This window comes from Rhinopithecus roxellana, chromosome 13, assembly GCF_007565055.1.
Source record: "Rhinopithecus roxellana isolate Shanxi Qingling chromosome 13, ASM756505v1, whole genome shotgun sequence".
NCBI lineage: Eukaryota > Metazoa > Chordata > Mammalia > Primates > Cercopithecidae > Rhinopithecus > Rhinopithecus roxellana.
The window spans coordinates 89,270,723-89,291,786 of record NC_044561.1 but is presented as its reverse complement, the minus strand read 5'-3'; the positions used below and the strand labels follow the sequence as shown (position 1 = coordinate 89,291,786).

At 37.4% G+C, this 21,064-nt stretch overlaps 1 protein-coding gene and 1 pseudogene across 5 annotated transcripts in view; one reads left to right on the top strand and one right to left on the bottom strand.

The window, feature by feature from the left end:
* MACROD2 (mono-ADP ribosylhydrolase 2) overlaps positions 1-21,064 on the top strand; it is a 2,180,049-nt gene that overhangs the window by 141,980 nt on the left and 2,017,005 nt on the right. The window lies entirely within an intron of this gene.
* Positions 19,522-20,883, bottom strand: LOC104655746 (annotated as a pseudogene). Its single transcript, XR_747015.2, has one exon. The product of XR_747015.2 is annotated as a keratin, type I cytoskeletal 18 pseudogene (transcript).

Below are 21,064 nucleotides of genomic sequence, written 5' to 3'. Positions count from 1 at the left end.
TCCTGAGTAGCTGGGACTACAAACACATGCCACTGTGTGTGGCTAATTATTTTTATTTTTATTTGTAGAGTTGGGGTCTTGCTTTGTTGCCCAGGCTGGTCTCAAACTCCTGGCTCAAGTGATCCTCCTGCCTTGGTCTCCCAAAGTGTTGGGATTATAGGCATGAGCCACTGCCCCGGCCAGAAGTTTGTTTTAAGTAAAATGATTATATTAGGGTCCTCCAGAGAAACGTAATTGTGTGTGTGTGTGTGTGTGTGTGTGTGTGGAATTGGCTTACATGATCACATGATTATGGAGGCTGACTAGTTACAAGATTTGCAGTTGGCAAACTGAGGATGGTTGTTAGTCTTTTTGTTTTATTGAAAACATTGGTTGATTGGATGAGGCCCATCCCATTACTCTGAATAATGTTTGCCCAAATGTCTGGGCACCTTGTGGCCCAGTCAAGTTGATACATAAAATTAACCATCACAATGACCTACCTTAAAGTTCTTAGTTTTACATTTTGCATTTCTCATCAGGAACCTAGGCTAATTTACAATCTTTGATATTGATTTCAACCACAGTATAATGAGTTATCAATGACGACAAATCATGATCATTTCCAATACAAATATTAAGTTAACTCTGATTATTTATACATGTTATTTTTCCCACATTGTTCTAGACAGCGGGATACAGAGGTAAACCAGGTAAAGGTGCTCACCTCCTGTAACTTATATTCCAATGGGAGTGACAGATAATGCCCAAAAAACAAATAAATGTATATTAAAATGTCAGGTAGGGATAAGCATAATGAAAAAATAAAACACAGTAAAGGGGTGCCATTTCAGATAGGTTGGTTAGGAAAAGTCCTGAATGGGTGACATTTGTACAAAGATGTGAATAAAGTGACGGAACAACTTATGTATACCTTGATAAGCACATATCTAAGTAAAGCTTTTGGCATTTAAGGTCTTTCTTTCTTATATCTCTATTTTGCATACTGTGGTGCTACTCAGGTATCCCTTCTATGAAAGCTTGTTGCTCCAACTTCTGGGAATACAATGGGCAGACACCCCATAGCTGTCAGCCCCTTCAGGGACTCTCCCAGCTGCAGGGAGCCAACTTGACTAAGGTGACCCTCCTTCCCAGGATGGCCCACAGTCAATGACTGATTACTGTGGAAATATAGAGTCCTATCTATTTTGGCCCAGCTAGAGACAACTCTGAAGGGCCATTCTAGCTCCAGAGTTCCCTGCGAGGTCAGCCAAGACTGTTGGTAGATTTGGATCACAGTTTAACTTTTTCCTCTGTCCAAAACTGTTTCATTCCCCTCCCTTTTCATAGGTTTGATCCCAAAGGTACTCCTTAATATACCTCCTGCTAATCTTGGTCTAGGGGTCTGCTTCCCAGAGACACCACCATTTACTATGAAGTTTTGTGAACTTACAGCTTATTTATGATCTTATCTCAATAATACTTGGCCGCTGGTTTTATATCAGGCCACGGTCTGCTTCCTGACAGGATCTTACATGTTAATATGAACTTTTCTTTTCTGACTCTAGCACTCTGAAAACTGACTTTATACCTATAACACAATTTGGAAATTGCTAAAAAGGTTATGATTCCCCTAACCACTTTGATCTTATTATTTCACTGAGAGATATTAGAAGCATTGGTTTATCTTCACTACCCTACAGGAGTCTAATATATTGTTTTATTTAACTAGAGTCTGGTCAACATTAACCTCTCTTTCATTTATAAAGATAATGATATGGCTGGGCGCAGTGGCTCACATCTGTAATCCCAGCACTTTGGGAGGCCGAGGCAGGTGAATCATGAGGTCAGGAGATCGAGACCGTCCTGGCCAACATGGTGAAATCCTGTCTCTACTAAAAATACAAAAATTAGATGGGCGTGGTGGCACATGCATGTAATCCCAGTTACTCAGGAGGCGGAGGCCACAGAATCTCTTGAACCAGGAAGTCGGAAGTTGCAGTGAGCCAAGATCGCACTACTGCACTCCAGCCTGGTGATAGAGTGAGACTCCACATCCAAAAAAAAAAAAGAATGATACCAATTCATATAAATGAATAGGGATTTTCAAATTATCTTCATGCTGCAAAAGAGAGAAATCACTTTATAACTTATAGCCATGAAACTATTTCCATTAAATATTTAAGAAATGCAGAATTCTTGGTAATGGCAACAAAGTTAAACAATTTAATACGGGGGATTTTAAAAAGCAATTATGTTTAATTATTTCAGGGTTTCATATAACTTTTGAAAAATTAATATGTGATATAAATTCCCATTTACTGTGTAATTGGTATTATTTATGAAAGATCTTCATTCTTCCTGTATCAAGAAACATAGCGGTTAGATTTGTAATTTAGATAATCCATAAGCATCATCATGAATTCTTCTCCAACCTGATACCAAAGGTATTTAAAAAAATCTCCATACCAATATCTGTCATGGACATAGATATGCACATTCTTTACAAAATTTTAGTATATGAAATACAGAAATATATAACAGTGCTCATAAATCATGATCTAGTAGAGAACATCCCAAGAATTGAAGACTGATTAAAATTTGAAAATCAGTGTCATTAGTCATATTATCAGTCTTAAAATTAAAAACCAGCCAGGTGCTATGTCACAGTGCTTTGAGAGGTTCAGGTAGGAGAATCACTTAAGGCCAGGAATTCGAGACCAGCCTGGGCAACATAGGGAGACCCTGTCTCAACGATTTTTTTTTTTAAAATAAATTAGCTGGGCATAGTGGAACATGCACTTGTAGTCTCAGCTACTGGGGAGGCTGAGGTGGGAAGATCCCTTGAGCCCAGGAGTTCAAGGTTGCAATGAGCTATGATTGCACCACTACACTCCAGCTTGGGTGACAGAGCAACACTCTGTCTCTAAAAAAAGAAAAACCATATATTCCTTTCAATAAATATAGGAAAACTGGTTGACCAAATTCACTATCTGCTCATGATAAAAACTCAGAAATCTAGTATTAGAAGGGAACTTAAGATTCCCTACCATTGATGTGAATTTGTGTCATTCTCTTTATAAATGCAAATTAGAAGGTAACTTCCTTCTAATACTAGGGATATCTCTGAAAAACTTTCAGTTAACATTATACTTGATGATAAACTGCTTTCTCCCTTAGATTGGAATGCTTTCTCCCTTAGATTGGAAACAAGGTAAGAATGTCTATGCTCACCATTTCAGTTCAACATTATGCTGGTCCTACCCAATGTAAGAAAGGAAGAAAAATAAATAAAAGGCAGAATGGAAAGACATAAGTGAAATAGTCTTTATCTACAGATGACGTGATCATCTATGTAGAAAATTCTAAGGATTATACAAAAATGCTGCTAGAACAAATAAGCGAGCTTAGCAAGGTCTCAGGATACAAAAGTCAATCCCATTTCTATATAATAGCAGCAGTCAGAAATTTCAATTTCCAAGTGTTACTTTATACAAAAATAAACTCAAAATGGATCATAGACTTAAATATAAGCACAAAAAATGTAAAAGTTTTATAATAATTCATAGGGAAATAAAAAGCTGGAGTTGGCCGGGGGCAGTGGTTCGTGCCTGTAATACTAGCACTTTGGGAAGCCGAGGCAGACCTAGATGTAAATTCCAGACTTGCACTTGAATCATATTCTTGCTACATATTATCTATACAATCTCTGTTAAATTATTTAGTTTTTCTTAGCCTCACTTTCTTACCTATGAAATAGAGATAATATCTGCTAGGAAGTGTTAATGTAAGGCAGTGGTTCTCCAAGTATGGTCCCTGGACCAGTAGCATTAGCACCACCTAGAAATTTGTTAGAAATGGAATTCAGACCTACTGCTTCAAAAACTCAGGGTGGGTCCCAGTAAATTGTGTTTTGCCTTTCAGGTGATTCTGATGCTCAAGTTTTAGAACCATTGATGTAAGGATTGTGTGTATTGTATGCTGAGTTTCACAGTGTTTGCTATGTACTAGGAACATAATTAATTTTAAAAACAAATGTCTACCCCAGCAAATCTATTCTCTTCCCTTACACTATTTATACCAGAAATGCTGTCCCCATTTTTGTAAACCTTAGCATTCTTTCAGGACCCAACTCAAATTCCATCTGCCCCCAGAATTCATTCCAAATCATAATAATTCTCTACCCCCAAAACATAGCACTTAATAGCCAGACCTTTTGGTGCCCACTGGTAACTACTAGCCACATATGCCTATTGAGCACTTGAAGCATAGCTATTATGAATTGAGATGTGCTTTAAGTGTAACATATACACTGGATTTCAAAGGCTTAGTACAAAAAAGTAATATATAGTTGACTCTTAAGCAATGCAAGAGTTAGGGGCACAGACCTTCTACACAGTTGAAAATGTCTGTATAACTTTTGGCTCTTTGAAAATTTAACTACGATTGACCTCCAGCCGTATTGATAAGATAAACAGTTGATTAACACATGTTTTGTAGATTATATGTATTACATACTCTATTCCTACAACAGAGTAAGCTAGAGAAAAGAAAATGTTATTAAGAAAGTCATAAGGGCTTATAAGGAAATATATTTACTATTCACTAAATGGAAGTGCAGCATTTTAAAGGTCTTCATCCAGTGAGTTTTATACTTTGATATGTTTTCATGTTACTAACTAGCATCCTTTTGTTTCAGCTTGAAGAACTCCCTTTAGCATTTCTTGTAAGGCAAGTCTCTAGAGGTGATTAACTAATGTGTGACAAAGGCACCCTGAATACACAATGGAAAAATGATAGTTTTTTTCAAAAATGATGTTGTGAAAACTTTATATCCACCATGAAAATAAGAGAAATCCTCTTCTTATCCTACATCATATACAACAATCAACTCAAAATGGATTAAATATTCAAGTGTATGACCTGAAACTGTAAAACTCCTTGAAGATAACATAGGGAAGAATCTCCATGACATTAGTTTTGGCAGTGATTTTTAGGATATGACACCAAAAGCACAGACAATAAAAGTAAGAATAAACAAGTGGGACTACACTAAACTAATATGTTTCTGCTAAGCAAGGAAATAGCAAAGTGAAAAGGCAACCTATGGATGGGAGATATATTTAAAAATCATGCATCTGATAAGGAATTAATATAAAAAATAGGAAACTTATACAACTCAGTAAAAACAAAAACAAACACCAAAGATGGGCAAAGGACCTGAATAGAAAATTTTCCAAAGGATGCATACAGATGGCCAATAGGTATATTACAAGGTGCTCAGTCATCAGGGGAATGCAAATCAAAGCCACAGTGAGATATCACTGCATACATGTTAGAATGGCTGTTATAAAGAAGAGACAAAAGAAAACAAGTGTTGGTGATGATGTAGAGAAGAGGGAACCTTATACATTGTTGTTGGGAATGTAAGTTGGTACAGCCATTATGGAAAGAAAACAGTATGGAGGTTCCTTGAGAAATTAAAAATAGAACTCCCATATGATCCAGCAGTCCCATTTCTGGGGTCTCATCTGATGGAGATGAAATCAGCACATTGAAAATATATTTGTACTTCCAGGTTTATTGCAGCATTATTAACAGTAGCCAAGATATGGAAACTACTGAAATGTCCATTGATGGATGAGTGCATACAGAAAATATGCTATTTATATACAGTGGAATATCATTTAGCCTTTAAAAAGAAGGAAATGTCATTTGTGACAACAGTGAAATACATTATGTTAAGTAATTCAGGCACACAAGAACAAATACTACAGGATCTCATTTATATGTGGAATCTAAAATAGTTGATCTCATAGAAATTTTAGAGCATGCGATTTTGTATGTACAGCATGGAATAGTGGTTGCCAGTGGCTGAGTGGGGGGAAAATGGGAAGCTGTTGGTCAAAGCGTAGAAGCTTTAAGTTATAAATAAATTTTGGAGACCTAATGTATCGTATGGTGACTATAGTTAATAAGAATGTACTTGAAATTTGCTAAGAGAACAGATCTTAAGTTTTCCGAACACACACATGCACACGTACTCACACACACACGGTAACTATAACAATGTGAGACTAGGGATGTGCTAATTAGCTTGATTGTGGAAATCATTTCACAGTTTATACATATATCTAAACATTATTTTGTATACCTTAAATATGTATAATTTTTATTTGTCAATTATACTTCAATAAAGGTATAAAAATTTTTCTGTTCTGAAGGAAAACATAAAGATTGTATTTTAGAAGAGTAATAAGAAATAAATTTTCCTGGATAATTTCATTGCTTTCTCTGCAAAGAAAGGAAGAAAATACTTTTTCCATTAAAAACAAAAAGAAAATATCTGATGTGCTCAGTGATTCTGAGAAGTCACTTATGATAAACACAGCAAAATAATATAAACATTATGTTACCCTTTTATCATTTAGAATATTTTTGAGTTTGGTATTATATATAGTCTCGAACTCCTGACCTCAGATGATTCACCCGCCTCAGCCTCCCAAAGTGCTGGGATTACAGGTGTGAGCCACCACGCCCAGCTGCCCTTTAATCTTTATAACAAATATGCATCACAGGTGTTATCTCCTTTTATAGATGAGGAAAGGCAAACGTTAAGACCAAAACAAAACTAGCAAGTGGCAGAGCTAAGACTCAAACACAGATATTTCTGACTCCAAAACCTATGCTTTTAACTGTACTGCACCATAGAGAAAACTGGTTTTACTCATCTGTTCCTATTTTATGGATGAGGAAATTTTCCCATACTTATATATTTTATGTAGAAATAAAAATTATAAATTTTTAAACTCTAAGATGACGTTATTGATTTGTATTTTTTGCAATATTGGTATAATTTCAATACTCCCATAAAGTTTGAGGCTCTATTATTTTGAGATAAACAGGGACTATAAAAGACAATATTTAATCAAATCTGTGAAGTAGTAAATAGATTATTTTGTAATAGTTTTAGAGTAGGTGATTTCATATGTACAATATATTAAAAAGAAAGTCTTGAGTTACAGGTTGAATATCTCCAATCCCAAAATCCCAAATCTGAAATGCTCCCAAATCTGAAGGTTTTTGAGCACCTGCGTGACACCATAAGTAGAAAATTTCACATCTGACTCCATTTGAAGGGTCGTGGTCAAAATGTAGGTACACAACACAAAGCATCTTCAAAGGAAAAATAAAATTGTCTTCGGGCTTTGTTTATAAGGTATATACATGAAAAAATAAACACATTAAGTGTTTAGACTTGGGTCCCATCCCCAGGATATCTCATTATATATATACGAATATGCCAAAAATCTGAAAAAATTCAAAATTCAAAACACTTCTGTCTCAAGCATTTTGGATAAGGGACACTCAACCTGTAGTAAGGAAGATGCCTATAGTTGATAAAATATTAAATTTGGTGGGATTTAATGAAATACGAATACTGTGACATGATTCATGCAAAGTGGTTTTTCATTTACTAGGATTTTGACCTTTTCTAGGTAAACTCTGGCTTTCTTGCAGAGTATCTGTTCAGAATATGAATTTGCATTTACTGTTTTTAAGGAACGATCACTGTTTTCATTACGCTATAAAAACATGTAAATGATAAACTTCTTAATGTGAAGAGGTAGTTTTTTCTATTATTAGTTCTATAAACCAATGCCTGAAGATATAGTTGTAAGAAAGTTCCCAAACCAGTATTCTTATCTTGATGCTAAGCGTAGCATTTGATTTGGCTTCATTCATTAAACTAGAAAGGGGTTAATGTTTTTATAGGGTGAGAGCTCTGCCTGTAATTGTTACTCATCTTGCAGATGAACCTTGTATTTTTAATATACATATACCCCTATCTTTTTAGTCTTAATGTTTTAAAGTATCAACTTTCTTTTTTCTTTTTTTGCTTCAGAGGGTGGTAGGATAGAGCTTGTGTGTACCTCAGCTCCAGCTGCTGCCAAATGACTTCCAGCCAACACCTGTGGGTGGGAGCCAGCTGGTTTTTCTTTCATTGTCAAGCCTGGGCATACTCAGGGAAAATGCACCTGCCAGACAGCTCTTTATTTTCGAAATGATTATCAGTGGTATCGCCCTCCATATGGATTTTTTCTTCTATGTTGGAAAAAACAAAGTTGAAATTTACCACATTTTGGCATTACACTTGGCAGTTACTATGATGAAGTTAATCATATTAGAGAGTCATTCAGGATACCTGACCTTCCTGCCTTCCACTACCTAAAGTGAAAAATCTCTTTTGTTCTCTAATTTACTGTAGCATATGCTTCAGTGTGTTACGTTGGGTAGGGCAGATATCCTTAGACTAATTCTAATCCTGAGTGATTCAAAAGACTATTCCCAGTGGTAATGGGATTTTACACCTATTTAGTCATTTGGAACAGAGAGGTATCTACTTGTAATAGGACAAGACACCTTAATTCCTCATTTATCCATTAGCTACCTGTGGGGCCTTATCTAAGACACTTCAGTTTCCTCATCCATAAAATAGGAACAGATAAGTAAAACCAGTTTTCTCTATGATGCAGTACGGTTAAAAGCATAGGTTTTGGAGTCAGAAATACCTGTGTTTGAGTCTTAGCTCTGCCACTTGCTAGTTTTGTTTTGGTCTTAACATTTGCCTTTCTTCATCTATAAAAGGAGGTAACACCTATGATGCATATTTGTTATGAAGATTAAAGGGCGGCTGGGTGTGGTGGCTCACGCCTGTAATCCCAGCACTTTGGGAGGCTGAGGCAGGTGAATCATCTGAGGTCAGGAGTTTGAGACCAGCCTGTCCAACATGGTGAAACCCCATCTCTATAAAAATTACAAAATTAGCTAGGTGTAGTGGCGCATGCCTGTAATCCCAGCTGCTTGGGAGGCTGAGGCAGGAGAATTGCTTGAACCTGGGAGGCGAAGATTGCAGTGAGCCAAGATTGAGCCATTGCACTCCAGCCTGGGCAACAATAGCAAAACTCTATCTTAGGAAAAAAAAAAAAAAAAAGATTAAAGGGCATCATGTATATAAAATGTATGTAAAGAGTACAGATGGCCGGGCGCGGTGGCTCAAGCCTGTAATCCCAGCACTTTGGGAGGCTGAGACAGGCGGATCACGAGGTCAGGAGATCGAGATCATCCTGGCTAACCCGGTGAAACCCCGTCTCTACTAAAAAATACAAACAAAAAACTAGCCAGGCGAGGTGGCGGGCGCCTGTAGTCCCAGCTACTCGGGAGGCTGAGGCAGGAGAATGGCGTAAACCTGGGAGGCGGAGCTTGCAGTGAGCTGAGATCCAGCCACACATAGCTAGCACTCAGTACATTGTAACTTTTAATATTATTTTTCCTTTTCAGCTTAAAAAATTATATGTCTACATTGAATTCATATTTATTCATGAATGAAAACATACGGTGTTTTCTGCGTGCCAGGTCCTGTTCTAAGCATGTTTCAAATATTGTCTTTATTTGATCTGTATGGTATCCTGTAAGGTGAGGACTTAAAAAATACTCCCAATGTGAAATTGAGGCACAGACAATCTAAAAATTTGCCCAAGGTCACATTGCTGGTAAGCTACTAAGCCAGATGCTTTGAAAATAGTATTAGCATTTATATTATATAAAATCTCTTCTAGTTTCCCTTTTTTTCCTAATAGTGCAAGTTTATTCACCGTGTTTTCAGTTTTTCCCAGGAAGATTTGAAGAAATGTTCAGTGGTGGCCTTGGTGCTTCAGTAGTTATCAGGCCAGCCAGAGGTAGCTCGTTTTTGTCACCAGGGTGTGCTGTGATTCCACCAGTCTGAACTTACTGCAGCTGCTGTGAAGCTGGATGGGAATCTCTTTATTGTCTTTGCTGCTGCTTAGCGACCACAGGTTTTTCAGCTTGGCGCTTTACCATCACCTGGGCAACTGCCTGAGATTCCAAGTTATTTTCTTTTTGTGTTGTACCATCCTTTCCTGCTCACTTGTGTCCTCGTGTAAACGAAGGAGCTAGCATGTCTGCCTTGTTAGTAGTGTGCCTAGATGCCTCAGCTGTATATTGTCAAGCATGATGCTGCCACCACACTCACTGTTTTGCTAAAAGAGAAATTAGTATGTCACCAAATTGATTGCTTTAAAAAATTTGATATCAATAGCATTTTGTTAAACTTGCTACTGTTTTTAGTACTTGCATCTGTGGTGCTGTCTGTTAAGTTCCTGATGAATTTTGAATTAATCATTAAAAATTCCCATAGGCTTGATAAACTTCTATAAAATATTAATATTTTCTATAAAATATAAATTTTTCCTATAATCAAATACTCCATCATTATGAATAAATATTATCTGAGATTCTGATTATAAAGGATCACTTTCTATTCATTTGTGGCTTAAAAGAGATACTTATGTCTATGTAGTAAGAATTATGAGAATAGCATAGATTGATTTAAAGTTTTAGAGTGCAGGTGTATACGCATGCACACACACAAAAGAAATATAATAGGGCAGTATCTCTGGCAGACTAATCTTGCTTTGTATACTAAATTAAGAAAACTTTTCATGTCTTTCATCATTCTTTTTTTCTAAAATTAAACTCATCTATTGATGGTAATTATCCTAGAAAATTTGATTAGTAGGAAGCTTAAACTAATAACCAAAACAAATTTAATAGCATGGCCATGTAATGTTGGCTGTGTACGTTGTTTTCAATATATGTATTAATCTGTAGTTTTCCTTGAAAGGGTACTTTTTTCTACACTTTTATAGAGGGTTTGTCAGAAGCCTGGGCTGTTTAGTGAGAAATCTTGGGAAATGCCTTAACCTTACTTTGGAAAAGAGACTTCTTTCTCCAGATAACACTGTCTTTAAGCAAACACTGTTTGTGTAACCACCTTGTAGCAACATTCAGCTTGAAGATAATAGCCTTCACATGCTTGATAAAATGATGAAATCACTGACCAGCAGGATCCTTCAGTGGAGTCAGCATTTTATCACAATGTGATAATTCTGTTTAATGTGGAAGTGGTTACAAAATCTTCTGATATGTGTGGAATTCCTGTTTGATGACCACTTGCTTGGAGGAAAAAAAAAAAAAAACCTATGCAAGAAGGTCTAGTGTGTTTATTTCATTGTAAAGACATTTCTGACTATTTTCTTTAATTGAATCGCGGAATTGTATTTTGGTTCATACACACACTTTGAAATGTCAAGTTTCTGCTCAGGCCATTGTGGAATGAGCATCTTCCATTAATCTCGCTTCACATTAAAGTGAGTAAGAGACTTACGATTTTTGAACTGCATGTTTAAATTGCAATTTTGCTGGAAAAGTTACCAAATGAAACATTTCTGAAGAAATTAAGATAATTAGACAAGACTTATGAACGACACAGTGTCAATTTTTTTTTTAAATGTGTAGATGAAAGACTGGACAAAGTTCAATTCTGTATTAGGGTTTCTTTCAAAGTCAAAATAATTAAGGTAATCAAGCCTCACACTGGGCAAAGGTTTTTTTCCCTCTTTTAATCTGAATGACTTTTTTTTTTCTATCTGTGTTTTTTATGAACTCATATTTTTTAGAAGATTTTAGAGATAAAAACCCAGTGCCTAGATAGATGTGGATGATTATATACCAATGAATGCCATTAGCCTGTTTTTTCATGTTCTTTACTTGTGCTCTTGGAAATTTATGAGTGTCTTAAATAATTGGAGTGCATATAAAGACAGATTTTTTTCTATGCTAAAGAAAAGCAAAAACTTTGAAATTAGTGATAAGTGGAAATATAGATATTACAAAGAATGTATTACACACTTCTAATTCTAAACCTAAATTTGTCAATCACTGCTTTTCATAAATTATGTTTTTGGTAACAGTGTGTTAGCCTTTAGCTTTTTATTGGAATAGTTTTAGGGATGTCTGACTTTCTAGGTTTTCTTATCCCCTCAGTCTGACCTTCCACATAACCTGTTTCTGTTCATTTATTGATCTCCTACCTTTTACATATGGAATGATTCACTTTTCATTCATTCAACTAATATTTATTACGTGCATGTATTTGCCTGGTCCAGAACTGTGGCCATAGGAAGGTATGATCCTATTGTCTGTTCTTATAGCACTTATGGTCTAGCCAGGGAAATAAAAAATAATTAAATTTACAGTTAATTATAATTTTAAGTTCTATAGTATTCTTAAGCAGTCATTTTTTTACATCTCCACACAAGAGGAAAGTGTGTATTCCTTCAGTGACCTTTAGAAGCAGCCTACATTTTGTTGTTTGTGAGGATGGTTGAGGGTGGGGAGAGACTACACTGGTATATTATTTGTATATAAAGCACAACTTTAGTGGTCCATAATTATGGGGGTGTTGCCCATTGTGCTGTACGAAGTTTTTCACCTCCAGACTATGCCTCGCTTCTGTACGTTTCTCTCAGGGCTCATCATGTTCGCCACTCTCTAGCTCAGCTTGCAGCCCCATTTCTACTGCTTGCCTTTTCTTTAAAGATAATCATGGTTTTGTCCAGGGCTTTGCCTTATCCACTGGTTGAGAAGACATCCTCTAGATTTCCCCAATTCCTCCAGGTTTTTCTACCACATCTTCCCTGCAACCATGAGTGCCTTCTCCCTTGTATAGAAACATTAATTATGATTATATTATTACTATATACCTCTACAGAAAAAGCACTGTGTGTGTCCCTATGTGCTAGGCTTAAAGGGAGTTTAAAACAAAGGCGAATAGATTTGTTTCACCACAGTGTTTTTGTATTAACTAATTAACTTTATTTTATTTTTGCCTTTTTCTACATGTTTTAAACTGCCCCACCTCTTTTCTCAAAGAATTTATAACCTCGTCTAGTGTTTGTGGTAGGTATAAATAAATGTTAGTTAACATCATGATTATATTTTGTATATGCCCCAGCCCAGAGTTGGAGTTCAGAAAACATTGATTCAATTAATTTGTGTTTATTTTTCATAGATTCCTAAAGAAATACAAATCTTTTAGAAAATATTGACTCTTCCATTTGTGATCATTATGCTTGAAATCACTTGGTAGAAGATATGTATTGGGGAATATCAGAAACACTAGTTTTCTAGTGTTTTCTTACTGGTAAAGCCCTAGGTAACAGAGCTTTATAATAGCATGAATCTCCAGAAATCTAAAGCTAACTTTAATTCTTTTCACTTTCTCAAAACTATTTGCTTCAATAGTTGAATAGTATTTACAAAATAGTTAACTAATTTGAAAACTATACACAATATTGCTATTCTACTTCTTTCTCACAATTAAATTCTCTATTAGAATCCTCGTGGAGAGTTTGCGCTTCCTAAAGATTTATTGCAAATGTTCAAATTTTCCAAAATAAAAAGGCAATTAACGCTTCTGAAATTTGAACAGCTAATTAAATTCAATATTAACATAATGTTAACATAATTGTTTTGTGCATATTAGTTTATTGGAAGTCTGTTTAATCACTGCCTGGGAGACTATTGTTTATGTAAACCAGTATTCTATTGAACCGTTCCTTTTTCTATAAGACTGGTTACAGTTTTATCCCATTTAAAGATTTCTGTCAGTGGCCGGGCGCGGTGGCTCACGCCTGTAATCCCAGCACTTTGGGAGGCGGAGGCGGGCAGATCACGAGGTCAGGAAATCGAGACCATCCTGGCTAACACGGTGAAAGTCCCCCGTCTCTACTAAGAATACAAAAAATTAGCCGGGCATGGTGACAGGCGCCTGTAGTCCCAGCTACTTGGGAGGCTGAGGCAGGAGAATGGCGTGAACCCAGGAGGCTGAGCTTGCAGTGAGCCGAGATGGCGAGATGGCGCCACTGCACTCCAGCCTGGGCGACAGAGACTCCTGCCTCAGGAAAAAAAAAAAAAAAAAAAAAAAGATTTCTGTCAGTATCGGGTTGCTCTGCGATTTAGTGGTTGGCCTTGATAAGCTGAGTGAAAACTGTAAATTTGTCTTCTAGTTCTGCCCCTTCTCCACTGGTTGCTGCTTGTGTGGATCAGGTTTCCTTCTGTTCTAGTTAGCTGTAGGCTTGGGTAGAACTCAGCGGTTAATTGTAGGGAGGGAGAGAGGGACAAGAAGAGAGGCCCCACAATCCAGTTGCTGGTGTATGTCACTCTAGAATCCACTGATAGATATTTTATCCTCTGGAAATTATAAAATCCTACTTTAACACCTACTTTTCTCTTTGCTGATGGAGAGATCAGGGAAATCGTGGAGAAGTCTTTTAGATTGATACTAAAAGATAGATTGATACTTGCTTCATCCTATCAGTCTTTTAGATTGATAGGATGAAGGAAGGTTCATCAAGTGTTTTTCAAACATCAGGAGGTGAAAGTCCCTTGCTGGACGGGAGGTAGAGGGTCAAGTGGCTATGTAGAGAATGCTTATAGAGCAGTGCTTCTCAAACATTGCCATCTATCACAGTCACGTGGAGAGCTAATAGAGAACACAATGGTCCAGGCTTCTTGAAATAGGCCAGGGCTTTTCTATGTATATAGTAAGTTCCCTAGGTGAGTCTAAGCTTGAGAACTCCTGGGGGTGAGAGTGTATCTCCAGTCTGTTTTCCTGTAGTATGGTAAGTGGTAAAAGGGAAGCCGGGGGTGGGGTGGGGTGGGGAGGGTGGGGGTGGGGGGGTGGGGTGGGGAGGGTGGGGGTGGGGAGGGTGGGGGTGGGGGTGGGGGCAGTGGGGTGGAAGAAGGAGGACTAACATCTGAGGGCTTCTTCTGCACCAGGTAATGAGGTAGGTACTTTCAGGTGTTATCACACTGAATCTTCACAGCAACACAATGATGTAGATATTGCTTCTTTTTTATAGATGAGGAAACTTTTAAAGTTCAGAATAGATAAATACGTTTCCCAAGGTGGCATAATGTGTAATAAGGATTTAAACTCCTTTGATTCTATTTGAATTCAAAGACCATGTTCTTTCCTTGCCATTCATTCCTTCAGCAACAGAAATTGAGCCTCAGTTTTCTTATCTGTAAAATGAGATTCATAATAGTAACTCATTGAGTTTTGAAAATTAAATAATATATACTAAGCACATAAAGCAGTGCCAGGTACTTCTGTAGTAAGCTCCTAATGTTAACTATCATCATTATTTAAATTATTACTATAGTTCTTGCTATGGGACAGTTATGATGTTAGGGGATAGGTATACAAAGATGATAAGATATTACTTGACCTCAAGTTTAATAATAGTGGGAAGACCTGACAGTTGAAAGTAGTATGTTATTTCTTTTGGGCATCCATTATAAAATATGTGAGTAAATTTAGATAGAAAAGCAAGGAATGCTGAAACTCAGAGATGGAGCCTGTAGTGAGGCACATGGACAGACTTCCCATATTTGAGCCTTCCAGTTAGTACAAATTCTGGTTTGTGCTTTAGAAAATGTATGCTTGCTACCTGTTGTAGATCTTCAGATCATTTGAAAAAGAGAAACTGAGCACTTGGGGTTTGCTGTATTTCTTTTCATTAAACCTATTTTTAGAACCCTCATGCTGATCTCACTCTTTTTTGTTTTTAATGGAAATACTATATGCAAGTACAGTGTTTGGAAAAAAAGAGTGACTTTATGTATAGTGAAAAGCCCTTCCCTTCAAGTTATTAGGAATTTTAGATCTTTCGAGTCTTCTCTTAATAAGAATTTGATTTTTTACCTTTTTATGACCCATAAGCAAATTCACGAGATAAAAAAAATTGAATCTGAAATTAGTTAAGTTTTACTACTCTTGGATCTTAGAATTAAGGTAGTAGTAGAAGGATAATTGAATTTCTTGGCTAAATTGAAGCTTTAAAAGTTTCTGGATTTCAGTACTACCACTGACTCATGTTTGAGTTATTATGGATTATCCACCCTTTGTTTATATGTGTGGTCTGTAGATATCAGCAGGGTCTGGCTTAGTGCTTGGCATGAGCAGATATTCAGGACATATGTTTGGGAAGAATGTATGAATGCGAGTAGATAAGTAGCAAGGCTGGTGAATAAGAAGTTGAAGAAGATTTTTGTGATATCTTACCATCTGTAATAAATTACTTTGGAATACATTTGTATACTGGGATCTGAAGAACATGACTGCATAATTTAATGATTTTGTAGGATTTATTTTATTAGGTCTTTTTTGGTGTCACTTCCTCAGAATGTTATTTTATTATTTTGGTCTTCTTCACTTGTCAGGCTTTCAGATTTACTTTTGTCAGTCTTTGACAGTTTCTATATAGTCAAGGAAGCTGCACTGTTACATATTCTTTCAAGATTAATGTTTTGGGACCACATTCTTCATAGTTTATTTTCTGTCAAACCAGTCATCTTTGGTGAGAAGGATTTTCATGTAAGCAGAGAAGCTGGTGGTTGTAGTATGCAGAATGTTGTTTCCTCTCACTTATTTTATTTTACTTATTTTATTTTTTACCCAGAGCCTTTATCCTCTCTCATCTCCTGAACTGTGAATAGAGATGTCCACAATTCAGCAAATACTTTTTGCATTCTGGATTCTTTGTTCAGGTTCTTTGTGGTCAGTGTAGCTTCCTTCCTAAGTAGTTAATAGGTCCCTCTTCTGCGGATCTCTTCTTTCCCCTTCCCCCAATTGCCAGTGTTAAGAATATGATGTTCCTTAACATAGGACACTTTTCTACTGTTTCAGGTGCTTCTCCTGCTGTTCCTACTCTTCCTCCCCTACCTCTCTCTATACCTAGCTCCTGTTTCAGTCACCAAGGTTTGGGGTGCAACTGATTCTGTCACCAGGTATGGAGCATTAGTTTTTCAACCTTGTCCCTTCCCAACCTTCCCCATCTAGTAGTCCCCAATGTCTATTGTTGCCATCTTTATATCCATGAGTACCCAGTGTTTAGCTCCCACTTACAAGTGAGAACATGGAGTATTTAGCTTTCTGTTTCTGTGTGAATTCGCTTAGGACAATGGTTTCTAGCTGAATCCATGTTGCTTCAAAGAACATGATTTCATTCTTTTTTATGGACATGCAGTATTCCATGGTATATATGTACCACATTTTCTTTATTTAATTCACCATTGGTGGGCAGCTAGGTTGATTTGCTACTGTGAATAGGGCTGCAGTGAATCTACATATGCATGTGTCTTTTCAGTAGAACCATTTATTTTCTCTTGGATATATACCCAGTAATGAGATTGGTGGGTCAAATGGTAGTTTTAAGTTATTTGAGAAATCTCCAAACTGCTTTCCCCAGTGGCTGAACTAATTTACATTCTCATTAAAAGTGTATAAGTGTTCTCTTTTCTCCATAGCCTTACCGCTAATGTGTGTTGTTTTTTGTCTTTTTAATAATAGCCATTCTGACTGCTGTGAGATGTATCTCATTGTGGTTTTGATGTGCATTTCTCTGATAATTAGTGATGTTGAACATTTTTGCATATGTTTGTTGGCCACTTGTATGAAATTGACCAATTTTAAATGAATGTGTCAATATAAAGTTTTCCTCCTAGTTCACAGTGTTTTTCTTAAGAGTATTGTCTTTTTTCTCTTGAAAAAGAGATAAAACTTGCTATTTTTTTTCCAGACAAATCCTAAACCTTAAGTTTGGTAAAGCACTGTGGTTTTCTCCTTACATTGTATTTCTGTATTCAGACATAAATGTATTTTGTCTATAAAGTGATTTATTCCTCTTATCTGTCAATAGCTAAACATAATTTCTCCTCCTTTCTGTCTCTGTCTCCCCACCTTTCCCCCATTATCCCTTCTTTTACCTCTTCCCTTTTCTCCCTACTTTTCTGCTTCCCTCTTAGCATTTTTCTTTTCTCTTTCTCTCTCCTGGACCCTCTGATTTTCTCACTTGCCCTTCACTAACTATGCTCAAATAAGTTAAAAACTGAGGTTGGAGATGGTTTTTATAAAGACTAATAATTCTGATGCAGGACTAAATTAAAAATAGGGTTCTTACATGAGGTTTGAATTAGAAAGTTGTGTGGATATTGTCGTGTAACTTATTCTAGTAACCTGTTTTATTACTTACATTTTATAAATAAAAGCCAAGCTATGCCTTAAAAATCTTATCCCATAATCAAAGTAAAGTCTGTGCTTGTTATAGTGAGTGTTACACAAAAGCAAGTTGGTAAGTCAGTGTTAGTCATTTCCTTTTGGAATTATTATCTTTCTTCTAAATGCAAGCAGTATTTTTTCCCTCAGCAGACTTTAAGTGTAAATAACTAAAGATAACACAAAAATATTAGGAAGAAGGAATTGATTCTTTCTCATTTTTGATCAGTACAGATACAGAACTCTATTTTTCTTTTTTCTTTTTGAATTTTCTTCCTCCCTTCTGGATTTTTATCTTCTTTCTGCTTTCTTTTAAAGAGAATACTTCTTTGCTGGAATCAATTCAGATAAAAAGGTAGTAGTTTTTTATTGGTTAGGGAAATTTAGTAATAAAAAGGAAGAATGGGAAAGAGAGAGATAAGAAAAATGATGAGGAATCTAGTCAATTATGAATTTACCAGTACAGGAAAATATAATGGTAACATGGTTATCTTCTGTTTCAGAAGAGCAGGCAAGGATTGCGGGTTACATGACTAAGAGTGATTCCTGCAAGTCAACTTTTCAAAATAGCATCATAGTGGAGAATTCTGCTGAATGATATTCTTTAAAACATAAGGCTTTATTTATTTTTATTTATCATTCAGCACCAAGTAATTACAGATAGGTTTCTTCACAAAGGAACAGAAGAAGTAATGTGTTAGTAAATACACTAATTCTGTATTTAACCTGCTGTCTGTCACTTCATGATAGTAGAAGAGTTGTGGAGGAAAGCAGTTAAATCATTTGAGATGTTTTTGCTGCTATCTTGTATCCGCTAGTCAAATTTTACATTACACATTATGCACTTAAAGGGCTTCAGTTTTAAAAATATTTCAATGATGTTATGCCTAGTGTAGATTTCTTTTTATATTGTATACGTTCTTGACTTGAGGTTGTAAAACTTTAGCTTGAGGGTGACAATGAGGTGAAGAAGAGATGTCTATGAACCTGATTTTGTGTATATAGTATTATGTGTGTTCTACTACAGAAGGTCCATAGGTTTTATTCCAAAACCTAATAAAAATTAGAAACCTGTGCTATAATACCCAGGTAAGAATTTGGCATGGAAATGTTAGCCAGGCAAATAGAGAAAAGGATACATTGTTTTCATAGACTCAGCCACAAAACTGCCTTCCCCCTCTGATCTCAGCTGCTTACTGTAAAGAATGTTACCTGTAAGTATTGTATTTTGATTTAGATTCTCGTGTTTTTGAGTATAATTGTAACCAATTTTATGGTAATTATTTTTGAAAGAAAAACGAAAACATGGTCTAGTTATATGGCAGTTATCCAAAGTATTGTCTCCAAAGCTGATTCCAGGATAAAAAATTTAACTATCTTGAATAATAGCTTTAGGATCACTTTGATAATTAGAGGTGGTAATTGACTTTGTTGTCTTGTATCTTAACATTCATTTTTAAGTCATTCATTCACTAAGCTACATGCTTTATGTGTATTACTCCATGTTTCAGAGATATTTTGGCTTAATAAAATTTTTTTTAAAAAGTCTTAAGGTTTTCTTTTTTTTTTTTTTGAACTCTGAACTTTTTATTGGCCTCCTGCTCCCCAAAGGGTACCCTGCTTTTGCTGGCTTAATGCCTCAGAACTTTGGTGTCGTTGGTCTCAGACACCACTTTGCCATCCACTATCCGGCGGGTGGTGGTCTTTTGGATGGTTTGCATGGAGTTGCTGCTGTCCAAGGCATCACCAAGATTGAATTCCTCGCCATCTTCCAGCAGGCGGCGGTAGGTGGCAATCTCAGCTTCCAGCTTGACCTTGATGTTCAGCAGGGCCTCATACTCCTGGGCCTGTCCCTGTCCCTCTGCCCGGGTCTGTGCCAGCTCTGACTCCAGGTGCAGCAGGATCCCATTGAGCTGCTCCATCTGTAGGGCGTAGCGGGCCTCCACCTCCCTCAGGCTGTTCTCCAAGCTGGCCTTCAGATTTCTCATGGAGTCCAGGTCGATCTCCAAGGACTGGACTGTACGTCTCAGCTCTGTGAGCGTCGTCTCAGCAGCTCCAACCTCGGCGGACTGTGTGGTGACCACTGTGGTGCTCTCCTCAATCTGCTGAGACCAGTACTTGTCTAACTCCTCTCGGTTCTTCCGAGCCAGCTCGTCATATTGGGCCCGGATGTCTGCCATGATCTTGGCAAGGTCCTGAGATTTGGGGGCATCTACCTCCACGGTCAACCCAGAGCTGGCAATCTGGGCTTGTAGGCCTTTTACTTCCTCTTCGTGGTTCTTCTTCATGAAGAGCAGCTCCTCGAGAGCCTCGATCTCTGTCTCCAGCTGCAGTCGAGTGACATTGGTGTCATCAATGACCTTGCGGAGCCCATGGATGTCATTCTCCACAGACTGGCGCATGGCCAGCTCTGTCTCATACTTGACTCTAAAGTCATCAGCAGCAAGACGGGCATTGTCAATCTGCAGAACGATGCGGGCATTGTCCACAGTATTTGCAAAGATCTGAGCCCTCAGGTCCTCGATGATCTTGAAGTAATGGCTCCAGTCTCTGACCTGGGGTCCCTTCTTCTCCAAGTGCTCCCGGATTTTGCTCTCCAGCCTCCGGTTCTCAGTCTCCAGGCTCCTCACTCTGTCCAGGTAAGAGGCCAGGCGGTCGTTCAGGCTTTGCATGGTCTCCTTCTCGTTCTGGATGCCTCCCATTCCTGCCAGACCCCCAGCCATCCCTGAGGCCAGGCCCCCGGACCCCATGCCGCCCCGGAAGCTGGTGGAGCAGGACACGGAGATCCGGGAACCAGAGCCCCTGGCGCCTGCATAGACACTGGCCGCGCTGCTGACCGGCCGGGCGCCGTAGCTGGGCGCCTGGACAGAGCCCAGGGACCGGTAGTTGGTAGAGAAGGTGGAGCAAGTGGTGAAGCTCATGCTGTATGGGAGGAAGGCGAGACGACAGGACTCAGGCTTTGCCGACCGGTTTTCTTTTTTAAAAATCAACTAAAATATCTGATCTATTAAGCTGAATTTATCATTCTGTTAACACAATCTAGTCTATCGTATTTGACAATAGATATTCTCTAGTGCTTTAAATAAATTAAATCAGCCAACA